Genomic DNA, 9,318 nt, shown 5'->3' with positions numbered 1-9,318 from the left:
GAGAGGATGAAAAGTAGCCATTGACGATGGTGATGCCCTACATACAGCTTGCCATGGAAAGGAGTAAGAAGGATTGGATGAATGTAATAAGAAAGTAGAAATTCGAGAGGAGCACAGCATCTCCATATGCCAATCTGAAATTCCCACCATTAATTTACATAAGTATTTCTATCTTAGTTTATTTATCTTTATTTTCATTTATTCCATTAATCAAATTTAAACCAATAATCCAATTATACTTGAATCCGCCTGACTGAGATTTACAAGGTGATCATAGCTTGCTTCATACCAACAATCTCTGTGGGATCGACCCTTTCTCACGTAAGGTATTAATTGGACGACCCAGTACACTTGCTGGTTAAGATGAATGGAGTTGTGTCCACACATAATCAATAGCCATTAAATAAATCTCATGCAAATACAAAGAGGGTCACAATTTCGTCCACCAATTACCAAGTCGCTCAAATTAATAAGATGTTTGTAAAAACAATTAAATTTAAGTAATAAAATAGAAAAGGGGTTTTGTGAAAAGCAGGCATATAGAGCACTAGATTTAGAAGAAATCTAAAATAGTGCAAAATGGCATATGGGCGTTTTCACAAACACATAGCATGCATGTTAAATAAGGTATGGAAAATATTAATTAGAACATGCATTTAACCCTTATAATAATATGTAATTGTTTAAACAAATCCCAAACAATCCATAAGCAACATAAAAATAATGACCCAAATAAAATTCTAACACCAATGAAAATAATGCAATGAATGAAAGTATGCAATTAAGTAAAAAAATGAAAGATAAGAAGCATGAGAAGGGAAAGAAGGGAAGAAGAAGTAAGGAGGGAAAAATTAGGATTGGGAAGAAAAGATAAGATATTTGGCAAAGTAGGATAAGCTGTGCGGCGCAAGCGACGCGATCGCATGGGGCACGCGGTCGCGCGACTTGCGCTGATACTGATTGACGCGGTCGCGTCGATCACACGGTCGCGTGAAACAATTCATGCTACTGGCGCGAGGGCAGCCTTGCGCTCGCACAACTCTCTGTTCAAAATTTTATTTTACCAAATTTTGGGTGACGCGATCGCGTCGATATGGGGATATGACGCGGACGTGTGGGGCACGCGTTCGCGTGGTAAGGTCTGTGCATCCAGCGCCAGTCCAGCACCACTCCAGCTCATCTTTCGGCCATGCACCCTTTTGACGTCGATTTTTAGGTCACGCGGCCGCGTGGGTGACGCGGTCGCGTGGGAGGCCAAAGTTCCACATGACGCGGTTGCGTGAGCGACGCGGTCGCGTGGGGTCAAATTATGCTAATGGCGCGCCTCCAGCCACGCTCTCGCGTGACTCTCTGTTCAATTCTTTTCTTCCCAACGCACTAGCGACGCGGACGCGTCAGTGACGCTGCCGCGTCGCGTGCGTGGTTTCCTTTTTTTTACAGGGATGTAATTATGCAGTATGTAGTGCTAAATGCAAATGTTATGAATAATATCCAGGTTCATTAGAAATAAACAATATAAAATAAACAAAACGAAATAAAATGGAAACAGGAGTGATTATACCATGGTGGGTTGTCTCCCACCTAGCACTTTTAGTTAAAGTCCTTAAGTTGGACATTGGATGAGCTTCCTGCTCTGGTGGCTTATATTTGAATTCGTCCAGAAATCTCCACAAGTGTTTGGAATGCCAGCATCCTCCGGGGTCCCAAACAAAGTACGTAAAGCCCTTGTGTGAGTTCAAACAGGCTTGTAGGCTCCCGAAGTATTGAATGTCAGAATAGATTCCAAGATCCCAAACTTTTCTTCTACACTCGTCTTTGTCTTGATCTACATTGGTCCAGTCGGGTGATGAGTAATCTGAATTCTCACTGCAGTGACCAAACAGCTTCCGAGATCCTTTAAATTGAGCTTGACACCAATCCTTGCACCTCAAATTGAAGTGTGAAACCTTATTGAACCTTGCATACCAGCTCTGAGTGCGAGTCATTTCCTTTTTGCTCTTAAAGCAGCAAAGAGCTCTAAGCTGGCCATCTATTTCAAGTAAACCATATTCAAGTGAAAAAGTAAAGATAAAAGCTAAGGATTTTACCCACTTGAGGTTTGTATTGTGTGGTAGTGGCCTTGGGATAGGTGTTTTTAGTGGTTCTGCAAGCTTTACTCCCTTGTGGTCTTCAGTGAATTCTTCCACTTCCTTGCAAAAGTCTTCAAATGTATATGTGTCCTGGTCAAAGTCTCCTATGTCTTCCTCATCACTTGAGTCATAAATTGGAGGTTGAGAGAAATCTATCACCACATCATCTTCGCATTCACTTGGGGAAGATTCTTCGATCTCAGAGAATTCACTTGCGGATGCAAGTTCATTACTAAGAGAGCTAGACTTGTGACTATCATCATCACAGGAATTTGTGTCCTGGGTTATTCCGTCTGATTCTTCATAAACAACTTGCCTTGGGGATTGTACAACATCACCCTTAGCATCAACTGTAGCATCCTTGACGGAGTTCTCCTCAGTTCTGGATTCCCATGGAGGTTCAGCATCTCCTAGATCTTCAACCAACTCTTCTTCTTGAACAATGACAGCTTTTTCTACTTGTTCTAGTATAAATTCATTCTATGTCTTGTCCACTGGAGTTTCTGGTATCTCCTTCATGCTCCGCTCTTCATTAGACTGTCCACATGGAGTTGTGGCTGATCCTTGTATATTTGAGCGCTTAGAAACCCATTGAATTACTGCTTGTTCCAGTTGTCGAATGGTAGTTTGAAGATTATCTACTGTTTTCTTGAGACGATACTTTCTCTCTTGATACACTCGGCTTTCATAAATAGGATCATAGTGCTCTTGGATTGATGGATATGGAGATGGTGAATATTGAAGTGGTGGTTCTTGTGAGTAATTGGGTTGGAATTGGGGTGGTTCTATATATGGTTCATATGGTTTATAAGGTGGTTGGTATGGTGGTTGAGGGTTGGGGTTATATAGAGGTGAATGGCGGAAAGGGGCTTGTGAGTATGGTGGTCCAAAGTTATGTTGAGGAGAGGGTTCATAAGCATATGGTGACGGTTGTTGGTAGTCCATTAGAGGTGGTTGTTGCCATGAGGGTTGATCAAATTCTTGTGGCTCCTCCCATCTTTGATTGTTCCAACCTTGATGCCTATTTTCATTATAGTTTCCTCTTCCTGCAACATAATTATAACCAGACTCATAGCCAAAGGGGTGAGAGTTCATAGTAGTGAGAGAAAATAAAAATAAAAACTAATAAAAAGAAAATATTTTGAAAAAGATATAATTTTTGAAAAAGGATAAGAACAGATTTTGAAAAAGATATGATTTAAAAAAAAAGATAAGATAAGATAACAGTTTTAAAATCAGAAATTTGAAAAAAAAAAAATTTTTGAAAAATATTTACAATAACCAATAATAAGGCACACGTTTGCAATTCCCCGGCAACGGCGCCATTTTGATGAGAGAACTTTTGCGTGATCTAGAAATTTGCGGATAAATCCTTGTTGCAAGTATAGTTTCTAAACCTTCAAAAGTTCTTTCATACAAATGTTTTGGGTGTCACAAGTAACAAATCCCTTTAAAAATTGTTAACCGAGTATTCAAACCTCGGGTCGTCTTCTCAAGGAACTGCAAGGAGGTATGTTCTTATTATTGGCTATGGGGATTGTGAATTCGGGGTTTCAAGAATGAGGAATAAGTAATATAAATGGCAATTAAAATAAATAAATACTGTAAAGCAACTTTTAGCAAGGTGAGAGAAATTAGAAGTCCAACTTAGTTATCCCTCTCAACAATAATGAAAGTTGTATCTTAATTCCACTTAGTTAACCTTTGAAGCAAAGGTAAGTCAAGGGACTAATTAGTTTGACCTTCGAATCCTATTTATTTCCTAAGAAAAAGTTGGGATTATTGAAGTTCAGTTCAATTAGCAAGATAACGATTATCACATATGCTGAGTTTGATAACTGTTGAGTTACTGATTTCTTAACCAAGACCAAAAGGGGAAAAAAGTAAATTGCTGGAATAAAATATCTTCAGATCGGAAGCAATGGTAACGTAAATAAAAGCAAGCAATCATAAACTGAAAATACCTTAATTATCATTAATTCAAACAATAATCTGTGACATAGAATAATTCATAAATTAAATTATAAAAGTAAATAATTAACTCAAATGCTGGAATAAATAAATAAAGTGAAAGGGAAGCTTAAAAACAAAGGAACGTAAAAACCTGGATCGAGAGTCACTCCTAAAACTAGGAGAAGTCCTAAATCCTAAATCCTAAAGAGAGAGAGAGGAGAGAACCTCTCTCACTAAAAACTACATCTAAAACTAAAATTGTGAATTATGAGTGAATAATTATGAATGCATGCATTCCCCCACTTTATAGCCTCTAATCTGTGTGTTCTGGGCTGAAAACTGGGTCAAAAATAGCCCAGAAATCACTCCCAGCACTGTCTGGTCCATACAGGTCGCGGAAGAGTGACGCGGAGGCGTCGTCCACGCGGCCGCGTGGATTGAGGTTCGCAGATGCGATGCGGCCGCGTGATCCACGTGTTCGCGTCGCCTGGCGTCGGGGCAGGTATTGTAATTTATATATCGTTGCGAAGCCCCGGATGTTAGCTTTCCAGCACAACTGGAACCATCTCATTTGGACCTCTGTAGCTAAAGTTATAGCCGTTTGAGTGCGAAGAGGTCAGGCTGGACAGCTTAGCAGTTTCTCTAACTTCTTGTATTCCTTCCACTTTTGCATGCTTCCTTTCCATCCTCTGAGTCATTCCTGCCTTGTAATCTCTAAAATCACTTAACACACATATCAAGGCATCTAATGGTAATAAGAGAGGATTAAACATAGGGAACTTAAGGCCAAAGAAGCATGTTTTCAATCAAAGCACATAATTAGGAAGGAAAATGTAAAACCATGCAAATAGTATGAATAAGTGGGTAAAGAGTTGATAAAAATCACTCAATCGAGCACAAGATAAACCATGAAATATGGGTTTATGAAGCACTCAGAGTGCGGTTTTGGCGCAGATTCGGTGGCGTGGTTTGGGCACGGATTCGGTGGTGCTAGCTGAGGAGATCAAGAAGGCGAGCTAGCGAGTCTCTGTAAGCTTCGATTGAAGATACGTTCAAAGCTATCAGATTTGGTGGAACTGATTTTCATGTCGTGTGAGTCATTACAATGATGATTTATTCCTAATTTTTTCTTGTTCGTTGCTTTCTTCGATTCTTCAAATTTTTTCAAAGATATTATTTTTTGTGATAATTTGATGATATAATTTTGGGAAAGTTATACACAATCCTGCTTTTTATGTTCTAATGTACTCTTCTCTTCTATAATTTTTTCAGGTCAAGGTAGAGGATTTGATATATTATAAAAGTGAAGAGACATAAATGGAAAATTGTTATTCTCTATTGGATGTTAGGGTTCATAGTTTAGGTGATTATTAGTTCAATTGTTTCCATTAAAGGTTATTCTCTTTTATTGTTGCAGATTTGTTGAGATATATCTATAAGTGTTTAGTATTTTGTTGACTCAAATTTCAAAATGCAAAATAGTTATCTTTTGTATGCCTTCAGGATGTACCAGTTTTTGCTGATCGATGTTGGTAGAAAAATTTCAGTATATAGCATAATAGTTGTTTGAAACAAACATGGCAACGTTCATGTCTCTCATTCAAAGTATACATATTTAATTTAATATTCTGTTTTGGCAGGTGAGTATTACTAAATATGTCATATGAAGTTTTTGAACAAGCAACAAATTACTTCAATGATTCCAATAAACTAGGAAAAGGAGGATCAAATTCAGTTTACAAAGTAAATTCTGATCTTATATATCATTTTGTTTCTTATGAAATTCAATTTGACTTTTATTTGTAAAATATAACACTAAACAAAAATTAAGTATAACATGATACTGATTTTGTTTAAACCAAAACTTAGGAAAGTAAGTATAATTAGTTTATATAACTTTTATAGCCAAACACTTGAATTCCTTTTATAATTTTATTTTTCATATAACATCAAAGTAAGTTTTTTTTCACTCGTGCTTCATGATTTCACCGATAAGGGATGTTGAAGAATTGACCGAAGTAGTCAATTTTCCCACATCTTCTTTCTCTTTCAGCTGTGCGACGAATTCAGAGACCAAAGAAGGTGTTGCCATCAAGAAGATCGGGAATGCCTTTGATAACCGAATCGATGCCAAGAGGACTCTCTGGGAAATCACGCTCCTCTGTCACATGGACCATGATAATGTAATCAATTTCATTTTTCTCTATTAAGTTTTTGATTCAGCTTTGGGTTTGAAGTTTTTGGTGTGAATTTTGTGTGGTAGCTGATCAAGATAAAGGATATAATAAGGCCAGTGGAGAGCGAAAAGTTCAATGATGTGTACATAGTTTATGAGCAAAAAGACATGAGAATCTGCCATTCATTCTTCTTCTTTAATGAAACTAGCTGCAACCATAACAATGGAAGAAGACTCCTTAGCTGCACTTCCATTTGACAGAGCTGTTGATAAGGTTCAATTTCCTCTTTACATTTTCTCTCTAAACTTCAAAGTTTAGAAATTTTCCTTCTTAGCTCTATGATTTCTTTCTCTCAATTTTGAATTTCTCATTTTTCTTTCTGGCATAACTACTGCTATAACCATGCATCTTTCTTTCTCTCTCTAAAACGACATGTTCAATCTTGTTAAAGGTTTATTAATAATATATATATATATATATATTAATACACCAAAAACGAAGCTGCAATTGTGAAGCAATAACTGATTTTGACAAAGAGATAACAAACTAGCATAATAAGATGGCAATGGAACTTAACTGCCTCTAAAATCTAAAATCAATAATAATTATTAGAAAGTAAGCAAGTAATTCGTTCATTTTAGTGTAAGATCCAGAACTTTTGAAAAGTCTTATTATGATCAAGTCTCAAATTTTATGGTTATTTATAGCCTTAATTTCAGAAATTATTTTATTAAAGATAATTAAAGTGAGTTTTGATTTATTGAATTTGAGATGAGTTATGATTATTATCCAATTTTATAATTATTGGATTATTTTCTATATTTCGATTATAAATTTGGCAGTTATGAAATAATAGGGGTTTTACATGAGTTGGATTATATAAATAATATTTTAAATATTAATACTGCTATTTTGGGAAAATAGAGAAGTTAATTATATTATTTCACATTATTGGATTTGGACATTTTATTGAAAATAATTTATGAAATTGATAAACAAATAGTATTTCCTATATATAATTAGTATTGGATTTTATTTGGGTTTCAATTACTATATTACCCTTAACCCTAATTTTTTGGAAAAAAAAACACACACATACACACACACCAAACACCCTTAGCAAACTCACCCAAACCTAAAACCCTAACCTCCCTCAACACCTTCAGCGCCGCAAACCCCCTTACTGCCGCAACCTCACTCACAGTCAACACACAAACACAGGGACGTGGAAGAAGGGAAAGATAGCGCCGCTGCCGTCGCGTTTGGCTGCAGCCATCGCCGTCCTTGCTCCGAATTCGCCGACGAGTGGTCGCCACTGTGGCACGCCGAGAGGAGAGAAGTCGTGCCTGGAAGTCGTCTTGTTCTACCGCCAAGGGTTCCATCTCAGTCAACCTGTTGTGGTTGGTACTGCGGCCGTCCCTGATGGAGTCCACCGTGGAGAAGAGAACGACGCAAGGCAGAGGAGGACACGCTGCCGCTCCCGCCGTGAATCGCGACCAGAGCAAGAAGCGGGTCATGCAAGAGGAGCAGAGGGTGGTGCTTATGCCACTACGCCCCTTGCCGCCGCTGTCGAGGTCACCACGCAGTCCACCTTGCCAGCTTCCGAAAGAGAATCATGGTGGAGCTCCGTTTTTGCTTCTAGGTGGAGGAAAGCCAATGAAGGGAGAGAACGCCATTGAGTGGAGGAAAACGCTGCTGTCGTGTTTCTCGGTCACTGGTAGTGGAGCTCGCATCGCTGGGTGAGCCGCCGTTCTTACCATTGCTCTGCTTGGGTTCTGTGTTGAGCACGCCGTCGTTGCCTTTGGAAGCCGCTACTGAGGCCAGGATGCTATGGTGGTTGCTAATGGAGCCGCCGTTGATGAATGTGATGCGGCTATGCTGATTCTGAGTTGCTGTGTCACGGCAGAAGTAAGAAACACACTAGAATGGCAGCATCGGAACTGCTGTTCAGTTGATGCTGCTGCCTGGGTCATTGTGGTACAAGCCGCCGTTGATAGAGCTGCTCTGTTTAGTGATTTCTGCGAGTTTCGACCTTTTAGTAAGGGTTTTAAATTTGTGGTTTCGGTCATTTGGAATTTCGAAAAGGTTTTTATGCTGCGCGGTTTTTATAGATGACCCACCGGAGCTTCTGGCCACCACCGGAGCTATTGCCGAGCCGGTTCGAAATCGCAGCTGTTCCGTTTTGTTAATTCGGTGAGTATATCTATTTTCGAAAGCTCTGCGTTAGTGTTCTGGTCTGTGCGATAAAGTATTTGCGATGTTAATGGTTTTAGGAGTTAGAATCCAGTTCGTTTATGCCGCTTGTAGCTGTTTCTGCTTTCGAGAGAGCAAGCAGAGCTGAGGTTCTGATTGCCGGTGATTTCGGGCTGAGCAAAAAGGAATCAGTTAACGAGTTTGGGCTATGGAATTGCGTTTTGAGGTAGGGACACTTTCCAAAAACTATGTTTTATATATTGAAATTATTACATATGGATACTGATGTGAGATATTGTGTATTTGGTGATTGTATCTGCCTTATGTATTATTTGATTGACTCGAATGATTATGGATGTTGGTTTGGTTGAATTGTTGTGCGACTTTGTGAATTGTAATGAAGTTGATTCTTTAAAGATTTGAAATCTAAGTTTAATCCGTTGAGGATTGATTTGATTTGAGTTAATTATTTTGATGATTTGAGAAGTCGAATGCACTTTTGAATTCAGCCTGGTTTACTTTAAATGACTTGGTTTTGGACAAATGATTTATTTCTGAACCGATTCTTTTAGCTTTGGAAATGAGTTAAATCAGTTGATATTGAGTTGATTTTGAAATGGTTTCCTTGAGAAATGCCACTGAGGCGACTATTGGATTTAGCTTGCTTTTGAATTGATTTCTGGTATTGAGCTGTTGAAAAGGAATGAGAAATGGTTTAGTTGGGACCCGAACCGGGTGGCAAAAGTCCAAGTTTTAGGGGAGGTGCTGCCGAAATTTCTACAAAATCCTACTCTTGTTTGTAAAGTTATTTAAAAAGGGTTGGATTTGAGAAATTATATTATTTGATTTATTAAGAGAATATTTAT

Source organism: Arachis duranensis, chromosome 5, assembly GCF_000817695.3.
Source record: "Arachis duranensis cultivar V14167 chromosome 5, aradu.V14167.gnm2.J7QH, whole genome shotgun sequence".
Lineage (NCBI taxonomy): Eukaryota > Viridiplantae > Streptophyta > Magnoliopsida > Fabales > Fabaceae > Arachis > Arachis duranensis.
Note: the sequence above shows the minus strand (reverse complement) of the source record.